General features: G+C 45.0%; 2 protein-coding genes across 2 annotated transcripts in view; both read left to right on the top strand.

Moving 5' to 3' along the window:
• The window catches only part of EOGT (EGF domain specific O-linked N-acetylglucosamine transferase), a 67,017-nt gene extending 62,318 nt beyond the window's left edge, over positions 1–4,699 (top strand). Inside the window, exons 19-20 of the transcript XR_012906444.2 lie at positions 3,803–3,977; positions 4,389–4,699. The gene's annotated coding sequence lies outside the window, so the exon portion shown is untranslated. The remainder of the gene's footprint in view (positions 1–3,802; positions 3,978–4,388) is intronic.
• Positions 4,700–6,883: 2,184 nt separating this feature from the next.
• TAFA4 (TAFA chemokine like family member 4) overlaps positions 6,884–24,330 on the top strand; it is a 163,114-nt gene continuing 145,667 nt past the window's right edge. The window contains 1 exon segment of the mRNA XM_075938568.2: positions 6,884–7,265. The gene's annotated coding sequence lies outside the window, so the exon portion shown is untranslated.

Below are 24,330 nucleotides of genomic sequence, written 5' to 3' on the forward strand. Positions count from 1 at the left end.
TTACTGAGAAAATCAAGTCTAGACCTCAGCATCCAATGTTGACGGGCGGGGTGCACAAATGCCAGTCAGACATCCAGGATATAGTCAGTATTGGCCTGTACTTCACTTGCCTGGTAGACACTGAACTGTCAAGTGCAAAAGGATATGCATTTAGCCATGAATTAAATATACAGACATAGATAAGCGTGCCGGGTTGCTTATCAGAATTGAACTTGATGAACTGGAAGATGAAGCGCTGCCATCTTTTCTTCTCACGGGAGAGTTGTTATTTACTGGTATACAGAACATTAAGAGGGTAAGATGTTCCCCAACACTGCTCTAGGAGTTTTTCTGGGGTTGGGGGCTGCTGACCCACAGTAAAATCAGTCAGAGATACAAAATGGAGAAGGAAATCGCCCCCCGACTGAGAAGCGGAGACACTCCACACATTCCCCTCACACACCAGAGGCTAGGGGAGCCTGGACTAGTAGATTTTGTGGGGACCACCAGACTCTGGGGTGGAGCCCAAAATTGAAGGGTTCAGTGCATGGGAGGGGGTTTCCAGGAAGAGAGCTTTGGGTGTGCGGTCTGGGATGATAGGAGGGTGCAGGAGCAGCTTGAGGGTGGGAGGGCTGTGTGTGTTGTGTGGGAGGGGAGGAGCATCTGGACGGGAACGGGGCGCTTACCTGGTGCAGCTCCTGTGGGAAGCACAGAGCTCCTGCTACTCCCAGGCACCACCCCCTGCTGCTCCTATTGGCTGTGGTTATAGCCAATTGGAGCGTTGGGGGAAAAAGCCTCCAGGCAGTGCTTTGCTGCGTTGCCACTTCTCCAGAGAGGGGGTGGGGGAAAGGGTGTGGCAGCGTACAGAGCCGTTTCCTCACCCCACCAGGAAAAGCCCGTGGGTCAAACAGATTCAGCCCTGGGTTTGCCTGACTCTGGCCCACGTGGTTCAGGGCTCATCCTCCATCCTGCAGCAAGGACGCGGTGCTGGTGCTTCAGCTCCTGTGGAGGAGGACCATAAGGGGGGGCCACAGGGCTGGAGCACCCACACTTGCTCCCTGCTATGTGTAGGGGGAATTCCTGAGCATCAGGGGCTGGATGTGGCCCCTGGCCCTGAAGTTTCCCACCCCTGTAAAATATTCAGCTGTCTTGCTAGAGAGTTTGAGTGAGGCACAGTATTACTGCTTATTCAAATCTGTCAAATGGGGGGACATTAACTTGTAGCGCCAGGTCTTGATCTCACATGTAAATCAGAAGATGATTCCACAGTTGCCTCATTGGGGTTTATTCTGTGGTTCCACTCGTATGAGCTGACCTCAGTGATTACATGTTTAATAAAATGTAGTTTATTCACCGACTGTTAGGATGTGGTTGAAGTCAGATGGATGTAGGAGGCCACAGCTGCTTGCGTTACTTCTATGGTTGGTCCCACTGACCATGCAATGCTAGTAAAGTGAGGAAGACTGATCCATACTGAGGAAAAGATGTTCTCTTTATGAGTGACTCATGCTGTTTTAGTTAACTGCACTTGATTGTGCCAAAGAACGCCACTTGCACAGCTACCAGTGCATTTCATCCCAGCACCTGATAACAGAAAATAGGGGGCTCCGATTTTTGTCTGTGCTTGGATAATTATTTTACTTTGACAGTATCCTTTTCACATCACTTCTTCCCAAGTTCAGAAAAGTTTAACACTTCTACCCATCCCCAGAGGGGTTTAGAAATGGGGTTTTCCCAGCTTTTGTAAGCTCCCATTGAGGAAAATGAAACTCAAGGGATCCCCTACTTCAGCACCACCATGTGGTGTTAAATGTCTATTCATCATAATGCACACATGTCCCTAATTCTCCTTTGCAGGATGCTGCTGTAGATCAAGATTTTTGGAAAAGATTCACATATCATTAAGTTGGTCTTTTATTTTCAGAAGCTCAACTAAGCCTAGGCCAGCTGTTTTCAAACTTTTTTTCTCATGACCCAGTTGAAGAAAATTGTTGATGCCTGCGACCCTACATAAGTTGACTCGAGTGTGGACTGAGGATGAGAGCTTTGGGATATAGGAGGGGGCTCTGGCTTTGAAAGGGCAGGGCTGGGGCAGGAAGGCCTTACCTTGAGTTGCTCCTGGGCAGGTGCAGCATGGACGCTAAGGCAGCTTCCTGCCTCTCCTGGCACCGCAGACCATGCTGTGCCCAGAAGTAGCCAGCAGCAGGTTCCCAGCCAATGGGAGTGTGGAGCTAGTGTTCAGAGCAGGGGCAGTGTGTGGAGCCCTGTGTGCTCTCCCTCTCCGGAGCTGGGCCTGCTGACAGCCACATCTGGGGCACAGTGCAGCCTGTGGTGCCAGGACTGTCAGGGAGCTGCCTTAGCACCCCCAGTGGCCACCTTGCAGAAATAAGACCCAGTGCCTAACATTCTGCAATCCAGTATTGGGTCATGAGCCCTAGTTTGAAACCTCCTGTTCTCAATACTAACTTCTGGAAGTCAAATAATGGCTGACTGACAGTGGAAACGTAAACATCCAGGTTTTGGTTTGACCCTGTTTTGCATGGTGCTGACATACAGTCTGTTCTTTGATTGAGAGAGAGAGCAAGGAACTTTTCTCAACTTTCATGCTCATTAGAGTACAACGAGTGGTTTTTGTGGCCATACATATGTAAGATGCTAAATAAGATGGAGATTGATTTTCAGAAAGTTGAGGTTTGATACGCGAGTGTATTTGGCACACACAATTAATGCAAAGGTGCCTCCATACCCTTTTATGTCTGCCACTGCCATAATTCTGTGCCCAAAGAGAGAACGCTGCGTGTGTCCCTGCAAGCTAAACAGCACCATTCCCATCACTGAACGAGGACCGTTCTCACTGCCTCCATTGTTTCACGGGGCTTGATTGATGATTGATTGGGGCTCCATCGCTAGACCCTCAGGCAAACAGCTTCCTGTCTTACATCCTCCTTTGATTTCCTTGTTCATGATGAGATGGAATAGCCCCTCTTTATTGTGTCAACTGCACTGGTGTGCAGGGAGTGGCTGATAACCTCTTTTGGAACTATACATCATCATTATTAATTATTACTATGATTATTATTTATTGCACCAACAGTGTACTGGGCAGACCCACACAGGTTCAGATCTGTCCTTCCACACAGGGCTGGCGAGAAGACTTCCCTAGGTCCTGGGCAAGGGGAGAGGCTTGTCTCCGGGAGGAGCAGGGCTAAGATAGCCAGCCTCCAGTGCTACCCGGACTGCTCCGCACCTTCCCTAGCCAGCCCTAAGTGCTGCTGCAGCATGCTGTGCAGGTGATTAAATCCGGCCGTGATTTAAAGGACCTGGTGGTCCTGCCTCCAAGTATACATTAAAAAAGAAAACCTCTCTTCCTTAGAGAGACAAAATGGATGGGGTAGTATCTTTTACTGGCCCCACTTCCACTGGTGAGAGAGACCAAGCTTTCGTGCCACACAGAGCTCTTCTTATCTTTCCTTTATTTATTTTAATCTATACTGGCCACCTGCTTCAGTCCCACAACTCCAGCTCTGTACTAAGGCTCCTGACTTCAGGCCTGATCCACCTCTCATTGATTTGTGAAGCCTGATTTATGTCACCTACTGTTCACCTTCCACATCTTTCTGGTCCTCCTCCCCTGAAGAATATGTCTCTTTCCCCAATGACAGCCTAATCTGTTCTTGCTACCTAAAAGCCCTGTCCCTTTTTACAGAGTGTTTGCTGTCAACGCTATTCCTTGGGGCTCTTTCACTCTCTACCAAGACCAGGTGCTACCCTGCTGCCTTTTTGCTTTGTTTTCTCTCTGTGCACCACTTAAATCCCACTCAAGCACTCTTCGGAGGGTTTACAAGTTGCACTGGCTTTGATGCTGGACCTCTGACAAGGGAGAATTTCATTCTGCTAGAAGAACAGCTATCCCCTACCACGGGAGACACAATGCCTTTCTGGATTCAATTACTGCACTGCTTCAGGACCTCCGATGCTCCCCACACTGCCCCAACAGGGTAAGGTACTTTATTAATGACCTGATTTGCATCATTGCTACATCCAGCTGTCTTGTGCTTAAGGGCCTTCATTTGCAGTTTTTAAAGAATTTTTTTCACTGAAAAATTCCTAGATTTTATAAAAACTATTATTTTTAACAATTTTTTAACCTGGATTTTGGGCCACTCAAGTAATACTGGTTATATTAACAAAACAGAATACATTAAAGTAGTTAGCATGTTTATATTCATCTATAGTCTAAATGTAAATGGAATGTTGTCTGTTAAAATATGGCGATGTAGTGGACAATTTCTCTCTGTCTCTGTGTCTGTCTCTCTCTCTCTTCATTAAATAAACCACAGCACTAAACTGCTTTTACTTTCAGTGTGCTTACTTTTCTCTTTGTGGTGTTGTTTTTTTCTGTCCTCCAGGTCCCTAATATTAACCCCAGTATGTACCCAGAAAACACAGAAGTTAATTTTTGCACTGATTTTCATCAGTTTGAAATGTTAATGAACATGATAAATTCCCCAGGAATTTTAAAGAAGATAAAAACTGAAAGCAAAAGTCCTTGCTCAGGCTATAGAAGTGAAATACTGCAAACCCAAAAGAAGAAAGATCCTGCTCACACCACCAAGGCATATGCCTGCAAAAGGATGTCAAGGAGGAAGATGCAGAGCAGCAGGAAGAGGTGATACCAAGTGGAGAGACCAGAGGTGGATTTGTGAGGAGGCTAACATTATGGGTATGGAACTTTGAATTAATTAATGCATAAAGGGCTAGAGCAGTGAACTATTCAACAACTGCAGAAATGGGTCATGCCTAAAAATAGTTTAGTAAATCTATTAAACTGAGAATTCACTTAGTCACGTGTAGCTATTTTTCAAGGTACAGAAGATGAAAATTGGTCGTGAGCACCAGGTTTTTGTTGTCTTCTTATGTAAGCGTCACACCTGAAAGACCCAATTAGCACTACTTCCTGTGTACAAGCAAGGAAGTGTAGATATTACAATTGGGTAGAATGATGAATGAAAGTGTGGTACGTGCCTTGGTTATTCTAGGCTTGTAATGTATAATTGAATTATTTTTAAGCCTATTTTAAGACCTTTGATTTTTGGCTTCTGTTTTTAATTAATCAGCCTGCTCTTGCCCTTGTGCATGATTATGCTGTTCATTAGCATTCAGTGAGACTACAGAAGTTTGACTTCTGAACAAAGTAGTGTACAAAAGAGAAGGGAGGCTTTTTATCTAACCACTTAATAATTTAAATGGGACTCTTCTTTAATCATTGTTTAACTGCACAGTAGCTGTTTATTTAAAATGTGCATCCACTAATTTTGCAAACAGCAAAATTAAAAATGGATAAACATGGTTAGAAGTAATGAGCCTTTTAACTGTTCCAATCATCAAAAAACTTTAACAGCTCTAGGACACACTCTGGCTCATCTTGGTGAGACAGTGACACAGTTCTGGGAGGTGTCAGAAGGTATAAGCCAGTGGCCTAGGGTAACTGCACAGCTAAAAGCTGATCAGCAGCATGGATTCTGTTAGCATGGCCTCCAGCTGAGATGACTGAGACTGGTGAGAAGAGGTGGTTGGATGACAGGACTGGGGACTGCTGAGTTCTAATCCTTTTCCTATAGGTTGACTATCTTGCTTACCTGGGGCAAATCATGTAGGTTAGAGTCAGAAGGGTCTCTCCCATTGATTGAAAAGTTGCAGGATTAACACCTTAATCCTTTTGCTGGGTTTCTCATCTGTAACATGGCAATTAAAATTCCCATCACCTCATCTGGGAATCCCGATCAATTCAAGCTTCATACAGTGGTGAGATCTCGCTCTCTCTTTCGGTATAGCCTCCTGACCCTGCCTTAAGTGACTCTCTTTGTATGGTTACTACTAAGAAATAGTCTTAGAGGGGTAGCCGTGTTAGTGTGTAACTGAAAAAACTTAAATCAATGAATGGTCCTGTAGCACCTTAGAAACTAACACACATATAGATGGTATCATGAGCTTTCATGGGCACAACCCACTTCTTCAGGTGAATGGAGCAAGGGGTCCAGAGTTGCAAATAAACAGCAGAAAAAGAGGGGATGGGGTGGAAAGAGAAGGGGAAAAAATTGTCCATTAGAGGGGATGGAGAAGGAAAGGGAAGGGGAAAAAATGTGTCCATTAGAGTGTCTGTGCTAAATGAGGCTAATAGAGTGGGCTGTAAATGCCTGATACTTAACTTGTAATGTCATTAGGATGTTGAATGTAGTAGCCCATCCAAGTAAGATCTTTGTACAGATCTTAAATGGGTCAAATTTGCAGATGAAGGCGATTTCTGCAGCACCTCTTTCCAGCTGTTTTTTTGAAATTGTCTAAACTGGACAAACTTTACATCAAAGGATTAATGGACACAAATCAGATATCCGAAATGGTAACATACAGAAACCTGGTGGGGAACACTTTAACCTGCCCAGACACTCCATTAATGGATCTCAAAGTGACTAAATTACTACAAAGCCATGTAACCCCAATGTGCACAGGTGTCACCCACACCTGCTGGGTGTGGTACTGTCCCGTCTCCCCTGCCGGGAGAGGAGTTACAGAGAGAATAATGAGTCTGCTGGGAATCCACAGAGACTCTTGCACTAAGCTCCAGCAGGGCCAGGTTGGATTCTGCTTGGGGGGTTACTCAGGGAGCGTGCAGGGCTCAGCTCCCCTATGAAGCCCCCCACGCAGCTCATCCTCCGGGCCCTTAGCCCTCCCCCTGCTGGCTGCAAGGTGGCCACGGCAGGGCTGGGGTGCTCCCCGAGCGTGGCCTCGCTAGGGGGCCGCAGGCTACTCCCCTCCACCAGCCCGAGCGGGGAGGACTCGCCCCCGCGCGGGGCGGGGAGAGGGGCGGCGGGGCGGGCAGCGCGCTCCTTCCCAGCCCAATCAGGGCCGGCTGCGGCGCGCGGGGGTGGCTCCGGGCCACTCTACTTTCCAAGCGGCGCCGCAGCCGCCCGGCGGAGTCTTACCTCGCCGCGCAGGGCTCGACCGGGAGGGCGCAACTGGGGGCGCCCCGGGGGGGCTCCGGCCGCTTTCGCGCTTGCTCCCTGCCGGACTCCCGGGTGCGCTCTGCCCCTGCCATGGGCAAAGCGCCCGGGTGAGGGAAGCGCCGGGCCCCGCCGGCTGCTGCTGCGCCCCGGAGCCGGGCGCGGGGGCTCTGCTCTCGGCGCATGGCGAGCGCCTGCCCGGCCCGGGCACTGGGCTGAGGACGCGCAAGGAGCGGACGGGCTGGGGCGGACGGACGGAGCGGCCGGCTCCTCGCTGCGCTCCAGGTGAGGCCGGGGCTCGGTGTCCTGGGCTGGGCGCAGCGGGCTCCTAACTTGGGGAGCAGGCGGCTCGCCAGTCCCGGGGGCGCCGCTTTGGTTCCTTGCGGGGGGATCGCGGGTCTGGGGAAGGGGCTTTGCCCCCCGACGAGCGGGGCTGCTCCGGCGCCAGGCGATTCCTGCTTCGGGGTGTGAGCAGCCCCCAGCTGGGGACCGGGGCAGAGCGCGGCTCAGTGGGGCAGGGAGCGCCCCAGTGCGGGTCTTCCCAGCACCCGCCCTTCTGGGGCGAGCGATTGCCCGAGAGTTCGAGCCCGGAGTCTGGGCTAGTGGCTGCCGGGCGAGCTTGGGGCGGCTGCTGCTCTGGCGGGGTCTCTGCTCTGGCTGAGGCTGGCCGGAACGGGGCACCCTTCCACCCCCCCCCCCCCGTTCCCGGCAGCTGATGTGACTAGCGGTGCAGTCCCGACCCGGCCGGGTTGGCTGGGGCAGGGCGGAGATGGGTTTGGGCTGGGGGTGAGGGAAGGGGGGGTCCCCATCTTCCCTCCTCAGCCTGTGGCGCCTCCGCAGCCGGGCCCGCTGGGGACGCGCCCCCGAGGCTCCTAGCGAGGGCATCTTTTTCGGGGAGGCAACTCGCTTCGGCCCCCGGGCCCTGGACCGCCCTCGCTGGGCTCTGGTTCGCCATCGCCTCGAGCGCACGGGAGAGGTGGCGTTCGGGCTGCGGGACAGGGAAGCCCTGGACGGGGCTTAGACAAAGTTTCGGACCCGACAGTGGGGAGTTAGCGCCTCTGTCCGGGGGCTCTGCTGCCTCCCTCTCCCCGGACCGCCGGGCGAGGCAGCGGGAGCTTTGGGTCGCCGTCGGATCACTTGTGCGTGCTCCGGAGCAGCCCCTCAGCCTGCGCACAAAGGCGAGCCGCCGCTGCATTTGGTGAGCTGGAGGGACTGCTCCGACTCCGGGAGCCTCCCCTCGGCGGAGATGTCCCCTCCTGTCCCGCCAGCGTCTCCCAGTCCAGCTGCGCTCTGCTTTGCCAGGCAGCGCTCCACACAGTGGGCAGCTGCTTCCGCGAAACTCCGTTCAAAATGCTCCACAGAAGGAGGTTCCGAGGGGTTTTATGGTGCCAATTACAGTCTAGTTTGAGGCTTTCCCACTGATTACTCAGGCGGTACAAAATGAATAACTCCTGACAGCGTATTCCCGGTACGCCACTCACAATCCTCCGAGGTGGCTGCTTCATCCTCGCATTAAAACCTTAGCCCAGATGTGTGTGGAAATTGCTTTGACACACGTGGTTTTCTGACAGGGTTTCATAGCAGGCATTTAAGTGCGTTTTTGCATGTCTGTTACAGCGAGCAATAGGAATGCGCGCTGGAAAAGGTATCTACCTACACCTGCTTAATACCTAGCAATCTAGTGTAAAAAAAGAGTTAAGTGCCACGTATATTCATCAAATAGGTAATGATACAGTTTAATCCATGAAGTCACTTACATTCACGCATGCGGTTATCAGCATCATGGTGGATAATTTTTGATGTGTCTGGTCCCAAAGTGGCCATCTGGGTATGTACAAGCTGCTTTCACCAGCCTCATTACTTGCAGGTATTACCTAGGATTTTACAATGCTTTTTAAAGGACATCTGTCTTCAGATTTGCCTTGCCTTGCCACCTCTGTAAGAAAGTATCAGAATGTCAATTTACATTACTAAGAGCATCTATAGTTGATGTAAATAATGTACTTTCCTGGCCATTCTGCCTGTGACAATGTCAGGGGCAATCGGGGAAGCTTATTTTTGCAGATGTTACTGTTACATTGGGGTTCCAGGGAAATGGATTTGACTTCATTTTGCAGAACATGATGGTTCCTGAAATAGTTTTTTATCTCCTGGATCAATTGTCTCACCACTAGCAACCTCTTCCTATTTTGAAATGGGAGCTCTTCAAGACGCAGGCTTTATTTTAAATAGAGATATTACAAGCCTCATTCCCTTGCTGACCCCATGCCACTTTGAAAATAAAAACTGCAAATAACCAGTCGAAAGCCTCTTTCTTTCAACAAGTAGCTTTATTCTTCTCTGCTCCAGTGACTGGCTGTAGCACGCAACTACTTGCTCTGTAGGTGGTGGGGTCATGTGCATGATGTTAAAACTGCAGTCACTAGGGATTCATTCATGGTATGACATCACCAACAGCCAATCAGGTGACTGTTTGGGAGACACATTGACCAAAACTGTATTCCAATACTGATTTAGTGTCTCTGCATGGCTTTAGAAGAAGAGGGCAAATATTGACAGAAAGACCATTCAAACTTTTTAAGAATCAGTCCGTTCTCTCCTTTCCACTGGTCCACCCCCAAATGTTGAAAAAATATCCACTTTGCAATGATTTCAATGTCTGCTTAAGGGAGGGGTTGAGTGTTGATACCTTAGTTGTCAATAAACCAGACATTGGTACAGCATTGCTGCCTGAATATTTAAAAAATTATGCAAAAACCTGATGAATTCTCAATCCAGACCACGAGTTGTCATCTGAACAGTCATGTTTCTATACATCATATATATGCAGGCTCTAAATAACATTAGTGCTTTGGATCTCCTCCTCCTGCAGCACTGAACATGAGTAGCCAGGAAGAGTTGCAGATCTGGGCCCTGTATCTTTCTATACCCCAATTAAAAAAAACCAATAGCTTTTGGTAGTTTTTGCAGCATAGGACTGATATTACTGACTCTGATGCAACCCCTGTAGTGGACATAATGCCTACATACAATCTGTTCTCTTCCATTTCAAAACACTCACTTAAACATCATTATCACATAATCATTTAAGGCTTCATCCAGTGAAAAGGGTTTGTTGGTCTTCGGTGGAAGACCAGTTGAATCAAGCTTACTTGTGAATATACCAAATATGGTCTGCTTGTAACCGGCATACGTTCCTTTGTTGTTGGGTTTTTTTTCACATTTGAAGCCTATGTAAAAAATTTTTGTGCACCAAGTTCAATGACTGGAGTGTTTATTAGTTTTACGTTTGCAAATACTATTTTTCTGCAATTATTAATTTAAGATTTGGCCTTTATTCAGGCTATAGCTATAATTGCTGCAATTTGGGTATGTGGGAACTATTACATTTCAATGCAGTATTTCTGTTGTGCCTCAAGAGTGTGTGTGTTTCTCATGTCCTGACATTTAATGAATTACCTTTAAATTAGAAGGCTAAGCAAGTCATTATTTGATTAGAGGAATATTAGAATTAGAAGAATATTAGTCTCTTCTATCCTATGGCTCCTCTTTTACCAGCTAGGAAGTAACATAGGTTACTGCCGAGAGTGAAAGTCTGTAGAGAATTGTAATGATTTTCAACAGTGTGAAATCTGACTTTTTTTTTTTCCATTTTGCCCACATCTACACTAGAGCCTGGCTTGACACTCTGAGATTTAGTTAATCTAGTTAAGAGCTGCCAAATCAACTGCAGATTGCTCTCCCATTGACCCTGTTAGTCTACCCTGATGAGAAAAGTAAGGGAAAGGGATGGGGAGGGGGGTGGAGTTTTTTCCCCATTGACCCCCAGCAGGGTGGAGCCCTCGGTAACTCGATTTAAAGTACGTCAACTCCGATAGGAGTTCAGGTAACTGGAGTTGGGTATCAAGTCAACTTTCTCTTGTAGTGCCTATGTAGCTTTGTTACTGTCCTGTGTTTAGATGATACTATTCCTGAGTGTTTGCTTTCCAGTTTTAAATTAATTTGATTTATTATTATTTTATTTTATTTTGAGGGAATTTAGTGCATGTTCAGCGTGTTGGGTATAAGCCTTGAAGGTTGCAATCCCCTAACTAGAGAGCAAGAATAGCATTGGCAATGTTCAAGCAAGCATGGCAGTGGGCTTGAGTCTTGTTTTGAGGGGTTTCCTGTCTTTTAGAAATGAGACGGCAGATGTTCCCCAGCTCCATTTAAGCTTTGGCCTTTATTCAGGCTGTATGTCAGCAGTCACTGTGGTTTGTGATGTGCATAGCTGCCTACTTAGGGCATGATCCAAAACTCATTGAAAAGACTTCCCTTGATATCAGAGAGCCAGGAAATAATCCCTAAGAACCACCTTAAGACCATTCCTTCCGTTCCTGTACTCCACCAAGCAGGCATCACATAGTCCTGATTGTCAGCAGCCACTGACGTGGATTGTTTGCACTGATCAGTCGTAGTGAAATAGTGTGCGTGCTGTTTTCACTGATTTCCCCTGTGCCAATTTTTTTTTTTTTTTAATTTTAACTAGGGCCACCTCCTACAGTCCTCACTCTGTCAAAACTCCCATTTTGCCAGAGTAAAACTGAATCTCTCAAGATGGCTATGCTTGAGTGAAAAGAGCAAGGTCCACTTACAATTTAAAAGTGTGTGCGTGTGCGTGCACAGGTAAACCATCACAAGGAGTTTGGATGGGAGTAGTTAATGACAGTAAGCAATTTTCAGGGTTCTCCAGGAATAAAAGTCCCTATATAATCTTAAACATGCTCCACACCTGGTAGTCCCTTTGCAGTAATGGGTGCTCTCCCTCTTACCCCCCCCCCCCCCCCCCGTAGAACCATTGCAGGATCAGGTACTTAATTACACTTTACATAATTTGTTGGAATTTTCCAACTAACACCTGAAAGCTGGCAAAGCAAACATGCCATCCTTCTCCCGCTGTGTACGTCTCCATGCCTAAGCTGTTGTGTTAAAGACATTCCCATTGGCCAGGAATGCTAGAATCTCTGCAGCATAAATTCGTAGAGCCAGCTAGCATCCCTGCTTTGGCTGCATGGTGCTTTCAGCTGTGATGCACATTAAGAGCTTGTAAACGAAGGGGATTTACTTTGGGGTTTTGCCACTGCAAGCAAAGCATCTACTCTGTTCTAAGGAATCCCAGGCAAGCCAATAGGAACCAGCAGGATTTTGCAGATTTCCACAAGTCAGATCACCGAGACCACTTTGTATATGGTTGCTCTGTAACTCTCTTGTGCTGTGGGCCTGATTCCTGTCTTTGCAGGAGCTACTCCTCCGGAATCAATGGAATCATGCCAGTGGACAGCCTAGATAAGGGACATTTCATGGCCGTGTTCCTAATTTTTGTAAAATTCATCCATAATTGGAACACACCTAAAGCTTTGATGATAGAACCTTTGCAGTCAGGTCTGTCTTCCTGTAGAATGTTCTCCCCCACAAAGTGCCTGGACAGAGACTGTCCCCTTCCTTTCTTGTTTGAAATGACAGCTCCTGTGCTCTTAGAGGCTCTGAGCAAAGATAGATAAAGCAAGCCACAGCATTTTTAACATCCTGCTTGCATACAGTACTGCAGGTAACCCAGTCTGGTTAATATATTTGGCTTAACCTCTGACTTCTCCCCCCCCCCCCTCCTCCAGCCTAAAGTCTGGGCTTTGCTGCCTTTGTTTTCAGAACCACCTGCAGTATATTGTTACAGTCCTGCTTCTTTGAGGTGTGTACTCTCCCTTGGGCTAAGCTTGGCCACCTAATTGTAAGAACAACTTACACTTGGTAAAGGTAGTTTGGGATGCTGAAAAAAAATTTTAAAATGGCAGTAAGCAAATTTTCCCCTCTATCAAAAAAATTTTTTATCGGTGCAAGCCCGCACAGCAAGTAACAGAAGATCTTTCACAATTTTTTCAGTGAATTGTGAAACTCTGGCTCATGTTTGTACAGTTCAGGTCATCAGACTCTTTGCTTGCATTTTACAAACTCTGCACCAAAATCTTTTACATAGATTTCAAAGAGTTACTAATTATGGAAGTCTGCAGAGAATTTGGCCCATTTTTTTTCAACCACTTTCATCAGAGTGAGGGCCAAATTGAGACCTCTTGGAAGCAGTCAGAAAGATACTGAGTTCGGTGCAGAATGTTTAATAATTCTTTGCAAAAGTGAGTTTTGGTTTTGTGCTGAGGTGCCTTTCGATGGCAAACATTGCAATGCACAGACAATTGTGATAGCATGAAGATATGATATAACAATTAAACAGCAAGGTGTCTGTTCTTCTCTGGGTGTGCAAGGGACATGAATGTATAGGGAATTAATAGTTTCCTGCATATATCCTTAGCAAAAGTTATTGATGGATGAAAGGACTCCCATATAGTTTGCTGTATTATCCAGCTTAGCATTGTGGAGGTTGCAGTATTTTAGGACATCTGGGGCACTCCTATTATTGATGAAAAGTTTGTGCGTTTGATTAGTGAATAGAAATAAATTGCAGGTGTATACAGATAGTGAATTTTAGAGGTTGCCATTAATAAGGAAGGAATTATCTTGTTACAGTAGTGAATTTAGATACTAAGCTGTAGTAGTTTTGTGTCTTCTAGAATCTTATATTGCATGGAGATGAAATCAGGGTGATAAAATGTTTCCATTGTAATTTAAACCACAGTAATATGCTAATGATGTCGCAGACAGCAGCTTTCCGCCTTCAGAGAAGAGCATTGTTCATTTTTTCACCCCCCAGGTAAAACTCATTCAACCTGCTTAGACTGATACATTTTTAAGAAAAGAAACTTAGTTTGGATTTTCAGCACTGCTGATCTTGGAGGATCAAGCCATGATACAGCCTAGTAAAATTAGGCTTTGGGTCTCCCGAATTCTTCCTGCTTCCAAAAAAGACCCGAGACCATCCCCTAAACTCTTTCCATTCACCCACTCCTTCTTCCCTGCTCCTGTCATTGGGGATGATGAGCACCTAGAAAAATCTTTGTGTACCTGACTTTCTGCAGTTGCCCTGTACTTGGGGTCTCACAGCTTCTGCGGGCCCCTGGACAAGATGGGGGGTGGCTCACCCCTGGAAGGGGTGGGGCCTCAGCTGGAAGGGGTGGGGGGGACAGGAACAGCCAACCCTCAGCTGCTGCCGGAGCCCTGGGCTCCATTGAATCATCAGGACCTGGAGCAATTACCCTCTTTGCCCCTGTCCTGTTGGCAGGCCTCTCCATACTCTCTAAACATGCAGGTAAAAGTGAAGGGAAATCAGTAGGGGAACAGGTCAACCATTGTTGCACCACTGGATTGTCTCTGAACCGAGGGGGTTCGGTAGATCCTTCTGCAAACAGCTGCTGTTCCTGGATTTGAAGAGGTTCAAAGAACTGGTTAGGAGGTCTTTGTGGCCAGCAGGGTTCCCTGCGGATCAGAGTTCTGCGGCCGCAGCCACCTCTGCCTCATCTCACAGGCTTACTAGGCCCCCCACAACAGAAAGGATGTGGATGCATTGGAGAGGGTCCAGTGGAGAGCGACCAAAATGATTAGGGGGCTGGAACACATGACCTATGAGGAGAGACTGAGGGATTTGGGTTTGTTTAGTCTGCAGAAGAGAAGAGTGAGGGGGGATTTGATAGCAGCCTTCAACTTCCTGAAGGGAGGTTCCAAAGAGGATGGAGAGAGGCTGTTCACAGTAGTGACGGATGGCAGAATAAGGAGCAATGGTCTCAAGTTACAGTGGGGGAGGTCTAGGTTGGATATTAGGAAAAACTATTTCACTAGGAGGAGCACTGGAATGATTACCTGGGGAGGTGGTGGAATCTCCATCCCTAGAGGTCTTTAAGTCTCGGCTTGACAAAGCCCTAGCTGGGTTGATTTAGTTGGGATTGCTCCTGCTTTGGGCAGGGGGCTGGACTTGATGACTTCCTGAGGTCTCTTCCAGCTCTAGGATTCTAGGAGGTTATTAGGCTGCATGATAGAAACATGGGGTTTAACTCAGGATCATGTTTTTGGGCCTGGCTTTTTGGCTTTTTAGTGTCTTACTCCAGAAGTAGTCACTGATTTAAATGGATCTACACATGGAGGAAGGAGCCATGCAGCATAGGCCCAGGTGTATAGGGCGCATCTGCTGGGCTTGTGTTAACATTAGAACATTGGCTCTTTGGGGTGTTAATTTTTGTACCATATATTGTTTGCGCCATGCCTGGAGCAAAAAACCAATCTAAACAAAACATAGGTACGAACCCCTTTGCAGATACGAGTACTCAGGCAATAGAATCTGAAAATGGTTTCTTTACAGCAGTTCTTCCATGTGCCAAGTTAAGTGGTTCAACAGATGGGTTTGCTTTCTTTAAGCAGCCGTTGGGAAGTTACAGGCTCATGTGTGTTATTCCAGGGAATGTGATAAGAGAACATTAGAAATTTGCATGGTTGAAGCTTCAGTGTCTTAATTATTTACCACTTGCAGGGTTTGCTTAACTCGGGACTAATGGGGGAGGGAGGAAAGGAGTATTAATGGAACTGTGTCTCTTAGTCTGGTACAGGATGATGTATTAGAGTTTTATTTAGTTTGTAGTATTAGTGTAAATGGGGAGGTATTAACCTTACCCAAAATCTTTACAAATATGTAGCTTTTAAAAATCTGCAGTGATTCTGCTTCTGAAGAGAGTCTTATCTGAGACTGAAACAACATCAGAATCTCCCCCAGTTTCTGCATCTAGCAGACACAGATAAATGCAAACTCTTTTAGGGGAGGGTTGATAAATTTTATGGAAGGATTAATGGAATGCTCCATATAAGGAATGGATCTCTACATTGCAAATGAATGGCATTCAGCATAGCCTTGTAAATTAAAAACACTTCCACCAAAAAAACAAACAACCTTACATCTTCCTGGGCATGGCATTAATAGTGCATGACATTCATATATTTAGATTTAACAATAAATACAGAAGCATTGAACACCCTTCCCCCCCCAATAATTAAACTTACCATAACAATTATGCCCACCCAGCAATGTTAAATGCTAATATACACATTTATTAACTTAGCTTCCTGTAGCATTAAATAATTTAGTAGAGATTACTTACCTTGGCCAGCCAATAAATCAATTAACTCCTTCCCCCTCCCCCCCCCAAAAAAAAACCCTGGAAAAAATCTCCGAACAACCCTTTGTCAATTCTGTACAGAAGCAAACCCCTTCTCTTCACCTCCCAACCAAAGCCCTGTCTAATAACATCAGTTATTAGCAAAAATGTGCAAGCTTATTGCAAATGTAGAGGAAATATTCTGTCCAATGACTTAAGGGTCAAACCCTAACTCTAAATCGGTTACAAGCCAACCAATAATGCATCCAGAAATTCCCAGATTATTGCATATGATCCTCTAAATCAGCTTTTGAGACTCATTTAATTTGCGGTAGTCCTTCCCCCATGTAGAGAAACCAATTAAAAGGACTATACAATTATTTTATTTAAATAGTTACATTAGGGCATAGAAGATGATGCCTTATGTAGCCAGCTGTCCCATGGACTCTGGTAGCAGTTACCAATGCATAAGGGCGAAAGAATTGGGGCCTATTCTGTTTACAAAACCCTGCAACCAGAATTGCGTTCTGCAGTGGGGCTTATTCACACGAGGAAGGGTGAAATGATCAGTCCAGTAATTGCTTTATTTTATGAAGTTTCTATATTTGAGTTTCCCAGATAATGATGTTAATATACTTCAAAAACTACAGATCCCATTTGTTCTCTAGTCACAATCTATTCTCTGGCTTTGTGTTGTTGTTTGGTTGGGAGGATTAAGGGGAACAGCATTTAACCAGTCTCTTTGCAAAAGGCCACGAAAGCCAGAGGAAAATCAATTGTTTTAGCACCGGTAGGCTTTTGCAGTGTGGAAGTTGAACATATTTCTCACTGAATTGGACTTGGAACAGTGACTAAGCTATTAATGTTAAATTTTGCTTAGGACTATAGTAGATGATGGCAACACACTGTAATAATTTTGTAGCTTTTTGTATTTAGAATATACATTATTATTTGGTTTTCCTCTCTACTAAAAACACTATACTAAATAAACCAATTTGCATTGTTGGTGTCAGTACATTTTATTTTTTTGTATACAAATAAACCTGTTCTGTTAGTTACCATGGACTGCAATCTTTTGTTTAAAACCTTTCCCCCCCCCTCCCTACAGAGGACTAAAGCAAAAGATGTAACAAAAGTTGCATACTTTGAATACTTGACTGAAATTGCTGTTTGGTTAACATTATAATACGGCTTTTAAATGGGTCATTCTGTGTTTCTAGTTGGAGTGCCATCAGTAAAACTACACCCTCCATATAATAAAACTACACCCTCCATATAATACATAGGCACTTTGTTTTTAAATGTCAAAACAATTTTTGAAGCTGCTTTGAAAAAAAGCACAAGAAAATAATCCTGTTCAAGTTCTCCTTTAAATATGACCAAAATGATAATGACATTATTAAGGAGAAGGGCCAGACTAGCTGGAACATTAGTTTCACAAATAGATGTTGATTAAGATATTGATAGTAAGGACACGTTCTAGTCATTTTATAGAATTAACAATTGATCAGCTTGTTAGCTCGTAGTCCTTCATTACAGCATGTTTATTCATTATTGTCATTGCAAACTGGAAGTAGCTGAGATCATGCTGATGAGCAGTGCAAAATCTAACTGTTTAAAATCACCTTTAATATTTAATTTTTGCACAGATCCTTTTTGAGTAAAATATTGATTCCTGCATTTCACAAATAAACATGATTTAACTGTCAATTTGCAGTTGATTTGCATTTTTCTGAAACTCAGGCCTATGTGTTTTCACTATCAATGAATCAGGCTTGTAAAAGGTGATATGATGGGTAGTGTGAAACATTGTTTTCAAATTATATTAGATCATGTCTTGGTCTGTGTAAATATAAATAGATGTATAGTTACAAATGATACACTTACATATGCTGGCATAGGCGAATGCAGAGATGGCATTGCAGCAAATATCTTCATGATTGGTTTGTTTGCTTGGTACTAAAATGCATCATTTTTTCTAAATCGGCAGTGATTTAAACTTGTGCAAACTTCAGAACAAAGATACTCAAAGAGGCTTCTCCTGATATATTTGACTAATATATTGAAGAAGGTAAATAGTTTATTTTAAAAATTTATTTCTCAGTAGAACTGAACACAAAGGGAAACCATTTTACAAATCTGAAAGTTAAGGTCACCCTGACAAGAAAAGGACACTTAACAGTGACTAGAAAAATGTTGCTTCCAGAAGAAATTGAGATTCAAAGTTTACTCTTTTCACTGTTTCTTTTACAAAGCTTTGGGATCCCAAGTGTAAAAGCAGAGTCTGTTTTTGATGTGCAAATATTTCAAACTGTATAGTATGAAAAATAAAATACTCCCTTCTAGCCAGTGTTCTATATTAGCTTTAGTCACACTGAGACAAATTGAAAATCAAGCTTTAATGATGAATTTTATGATACAATACAATACCATACTGTTTTACAATACAAATTGTAAAAATTAATCTAAAACTGTTAACCCATTTTTCCCCTTTCTCTTTTCTTTTCTTATTCCCAGATAATCTTCCTTGTTCTAAAAATCCACCATAGATTTTGGTCTTACACACATCATGATGCAAACAGTGCACAATTCACACTTCTTGTGTGAGTATGGACACCTGCTTGCCAGCCTTCTCTTGGGATTAGATAATAACAGGAGTGAATTATTTTTCTGTATGGCTCTTATCTTGGCTAATACTGGTAACCTGTTCTAGCTCTGGCAAATCAGGACAACATTGATTTTCTTTAAGAAATGAATAGTGGTAGATCTAGACTCTGAAATACATAGATGAAGATAAGTGGCTTAATTAAAAATTATCAGTGGAAAGTACTAAGATGTAGAAGCTGTTTTTATGTTTGTTATGGATGTCAACCTGCTGCAACGTAAACCCAGAGAAGTATACAAAGCGCTTCTGACGTCTTATTCTTTAATTTTCAGCACAATTTTGTAGTGTTTTCTGCGAACTAGTCTTTTAGGAATGAAAGATGTTTAATTTGCTGCTTGTTCTGCTGTTTGTGGTAATAAGGCACGCCGTTGCTTGTACAGTAGTTTAACTTAGGGTGTATTTAGTATTAGTTTGGACATAGTTGCATAAATTGCAACAACATAGAGTCTAGTCCTGCAAAGACTGCAATGCTTCCTATTGAACATATAGATACGTAGCTCTTACTTCATGCTTTTCATCCGTGGATCTCAAAGTTGTTCCCAGACTTTAATTCATGTTTCCTCACAATATCTTTGTGAGGTAGGAAAGTGTTCTCTCTATTTGACATCTTAGCCTGCCTGTGCCTCAGTTCTAAGTGACTTTCCCAAAGTCACAGAAGAAAACAAGCAGGTTCTAAGCTATTGTCTTAACCGCTGGATCATCCTTCCTTTTATAGTCCCTTTCTAGTCAACGAGACCGCTCGCTGTTGTAAATGCAAAAGCTTCAGAGGAGTTGCCGGGTTAGTCTGTAACTGGAAAAATTAAAAAAACAAATAGTTTAGCAGCACTTTTAAGGACCAACAGAACATGTAGATGGTATAATGAGCTTTTGTGGGCACAACCCATTTATTGTAAACACAATATAGGTTTCGCCCCCTGCCCACTGACGTTGGTGATAAAATTCCATCAACTTTCCTGTTGCAAGTCCAGGTCTGAAACCTGGTTCTGTCAGGGTCCACAGCCATTATGTTTTAGATGATATCAGTTCATATTCTGATCTTGGGTAAAATATTCAGGCTGACCCTCTCTGGTCTGGCATTCTCCGATGAGACTGTTTCATCCACCCCAATATTGTGTTTACGCACCTGCCACACTATGGATTTCGCTACATTTGAAATAAAATTGGAGGGGTTGTTCCTAGCTCAGAAAAAGGAAAACTTCCATAATAGAGGTAAAAGAACTGAAGGAAATGAATCACAAACCTGTGACATCTGACCTGTCTGAACCATTATTAAATGGTGTTCAGAAGATCTGGTTAGTAAAAACAAAACACAACAATCCACTTGCTGACTTGTGAGACTGCAGCAGGCGATGGACTTTGATTTCCTTCAGATGCTCCCACTTGGATTATTCTTCACTTCCAATTTTTCATAGTGCTGTGGGGCCTTATTGTACGGGGAGAAGAGGACCAGATCTTTGCAAGCTTCAGGCTGACTGGTTTCCATTGACTGCTCTGCTCAGTGGTCGAGGTGCTTGTGACTGCAGAGGTGCTGAGAGATGTAGTCCTAAATGCATCTCTATGGCGAAAAGAAGCTTCAGTCTAAGGGATCTCAAGATCTCTATACTATGTCAAGACCCCATCCCTGGGTGTGTCTGCTAGAATAGTGGTTCCCAACCTTTTTTAATACAGCAGGCCGGCAAACCTTTTCACAAACTTTTGGTGGACTGGTAACACTTGATTTGCATATTCATTATGCAATTTTATTTGCATATTCATTATGCAATTTTATTTGCATAACACTAATGCCCTGGCCCCCAGAACTGCCATGAACTGCTGGCTTCAGCTGTCCACCACATGGTGGCTGGTGGAGCTGAAGCTGGCTTTTGTGCGGCTTTTGTGTGGGGTGTACTCCAGCCCGGTCTAGAGATGTAAAATTTAGATTGATCTGCTAATCGAATAGTCGATAGAATTTCCATCCACTACTTGATTAGTTGATAAGGCGCCTCTGCCTTTGAAATGTAGCAAGAGCCCCACTGGCTCTTGCAACATATGAAAGATGGAAGCACGGGGAGAACTGAGCGAGCGGGAGACTCAAGCAGCCCCCCGCTGGTCCCATGCTCCCTGCTCTTGAAATGTACAAGAGCCCCACTTTTGCTACATTTCAAAGGCAGAAGCCCTGCCTGTTCTTTGTTGTGCCCCTACTCCCTTCTTCCTCCCCCCGCACAAAGACGGTGCTGGGGCAAACCGGCTTTTGTTGGCTCCCCCCAGCACCGGCTCCTGCAACCCTCCTCCCCCTCTGTCCCTCTCTAATGGAGTCAGCGAGGCGGGGAAGCAACTAGTCGCTTACATTCCTACCCCTGTGCCCAGAGGTGCCATGAACAGCTGGCTTCAGCGCTGGCAGCTACTGGTCATGCAGCCGGGGTATACCGCAGCCTTGGTTCCGGAGCAGCCGGCATGGATGTGGCCTGGCAGTGTGCCACGGCCTGGCACCAGTCTGCAGACCACTGGTTGGGAACCACAGCTCTAGAAGATGTGCTGCCATTAGCTGATCTGACTGTACCAAAGTCCCTGAATGGCGAGAAGACTGCATGGGGCAGAAGTGACCTGTGTTCTGGTAGTATTCATTTTCACTGGCTAGTCTGTTACCAAGCCAGAGACGTTTCATAATCTTCAAGATTAGCTGTTGGGACCCTAGAGGATCAAAAGAATATTGACGATTCATGAGATGCTGCTATTCAAAGTTAAGTTGATCAGGGCTATTGCCAATGGAGAAATAATCAGGAAGCTTCTTATGTATTTGAAAGGCAAAATTAAACCGTGCGAAAGGCTGGGGTTAGGAAAATGAATTTATTTATTGTGGGTAACCAAAAAAGCGAAGATGACAAACCACGTCCATATCTACCAATGTGAACCACATCTGACATGGAGGTGGCTGAGAATATTTCATACTTGCAGATGTAGAACCCCAAAATAGTAGAATATGGGCGTGACCCCAAACTTTTCGAAGATGCACCAAAGTATTGGCTTCTATTCTAACCTCTCTCTCTCTCTCCAAACCCTGTGTCTCCCTCCCCTCGCCCCTTATAATAGGATTTAAACTTGAGATAATGAAGCTCTATTTGACACAAGCAGAATCCATACGTTCTTGGGGTCATCTGACACGGTGTACTTTTAATTGGCAAAGCACGAAGGAGCATGCACACACTCAGTGTTTATATCAGCGCATGCGTTTTCAATACAGAAACAGTACAGCCCTCTTTCAGTGATCTAGAGGTGGGGGGAACCAAAAGGAGGTGCTCTTGGTACATCATATTGTCAAAGCATGCACTTAAGGAGGGACTTGGGGTTTTTTTTCTTCTTCTGCAGGCTTAAAAGGACAGTCGTTGCAATAATGTGGAAAAGGAGCATCTGCACATTCAGGGAGATGAGCATGGAAGCTTCACGCCCTTGTGTATTAAAGATGTGAAGAGATGGATAATTTGCTAATCGTGTAGTCGATAAACATTTTAATCGACTACACGATTAGCGGATAAGGGAAGGAGCTCAGTCCTGGCTCACGATGAGTCCAGGAGCTACATCTGCTGTGGCTCTACTGTTTGTGGTAAGCCCGGCTCCTACTACTTTTAAACTGCAGAAGTGCAGCGGGGGTAGAGTCTGCACTAACAGGAGCGGGGCAGAGCTGTGGTTTGCTCAGCTTAGAAAGGTCTGTTAACTTTATTTGTGACTAACCCCGTGACAAAAAGGCCTCAGGAGTGTGAAACAGAAAGCAAGCTGCATGGGCAGGACATACGACCATCCTTTCAGAGGGAGGGAGTGGAATAGAGACGGGAGCAATATTTGGGAGTGTGACAGCATTCAGGGCTCAGTTAGATGGGTGGCATGCGAGACCCCTTCCTTAAGGAGGTGGGAGACTGTGTAGATTCAGAAAGTTCTGGCCAATCTAGTGATGACCATGTGAACTCAAGCCAATGGCATCTCGGGGAAGTCTGATCATCATTCTGAACTAAACCTTTCCCCACACTTTTGAATGCAGTGACACACTCTGCTGAGTGAAGATTTGATTATCTGCAGGCTGTCTTCTTGCTAATCTTGGCCCAGAAGCTTGTCATGTGTAAAGGCATGCTTTCATTGTGGGGGGGAGAATCTAATAAACTATTCCCCTCATTGCTTTTTGCATCAGTATTGCTGTTTTGCATTTAATTAGGAGCCACTGGTAAACTAAAAGACCCTAACAAATTCCTGCTGTGGTCCCTGAGATATGGTTTATTTCTAATAAGAGCATGTTTTCATTTAAATAATCCTGTTACGTTGCTTGCTAATGGCCTGTTCTCCATTTGTATGTCTGCCCTGCGTATTACAATGCTGTAGAAATATACGGCAAGTTATAAACCTAGCATTTGAATCAGCGACAAACTCAAAATGCCTTTTTTAAAAAGGTCTCTCATGGAACTTGTACAGTGAGGGAAATTCAGACGGGAGCAGTGAAAGCGAGAGGGTTTCACTTTTGTGTTCCAGCTCATCAATCATTAGAGAGACGTAGGTCAAATGGGCCAAAACCTGATTAATTTAGACTTTCAAAAAATATTCTTCTTGTAAATTAATCCCTGATGTCAAATTAACAACAAACAACATCCATATATTAAGATACTAACTGGGGTGGGATTAATTAACTTAAACCCTCACCTGTCCGTTAGGTCACCTAGTTTGACCTGTTTTTCACAAGTCATTTACATTTCTGTTGGAACCCAGTAACATGCATTTGAATAACACGTGTTCCAGAAGGGCATCCTTCTTGTGTTTTGAAGGATGGTTCTCTTGATGTCCCTAGCCTCTGTTTGTCAGAAGCTTGAAGTGGGTAGCCAAGGAAGGGTCACTTGATTACCCGTTCTCTTCGTCGTCTTTGGAGCACCTGGCATTGGTTGCTGTCGGAAGACAGGGTACTGGCCTACGTGGACCTTTGGCCTGTCTCAGTGCGGCTGCTCTTATGAGACCCTCCACGCCTCAGCTAGAAACACCCCCTTTCTCTGTGCGCTCCTGCCCAAAGCAGTGCATTGGCTGGCCTGCACCTCCGCGTGACCTGGGCTGCCACATGTCTCCCATCCCAGAGGCCAAACGCTGATTTTTGGTCCAGGATTGTACTGACTCTTACCAGATCTCATTTGCATCTGATGAGCTTCAGGGAGCTGTGGTGTATTGGGCTGGGTGGGTGGAAGAGCAGGGTAGAAGTGCATGGCGCGGAGGGTATTCATCGGGTGATGGGCCGGGGCTCCAGCTGGGGGTACAACATCCCGGTGGATGGTCTCTGAATATTTGCAAACCTATAAAACACTGGAGGTTTTGTGCCCATTACAAATTCTAATGTGACCCTCCTCGCCGTGCCGTGGTGTGTCTTAAACCCCCAACTCCTGGAGGCATGTGACTGGCAGAGAATCTCCAATTTAATTACCACAGGAAAAAGTAAAGAATGTCGTCGTCCTGATGGTGGAGACAAACTTGAAAGCATCATGACCCCAGTGCAGCCTTAAAGACTCAGAACCCCAGAAAGTCAGCCAACCAAGCCCACAATTATAATTTTTAAAGTAAAACATTATTTTTAAGGCCCTCATGATTTTTGAGGGTCCTGTCTCATGGTTTTTCAAAG

The sequence above is a fragment of the Pelodiscus sinensis genome, chromosome 11 (genome assembly GCF_052426305.1).
Source record: "Pelodiscus sinensis isolate ZL-2025 chromosome 11, ASM5242630v1, whole genome shotgun sequence".
Lineage (NCBI taxonomy): Eukaryota > Metazoa > Chordata > Testudines > Trionychidae > Pelodiscus > Pelodiscus sinensis.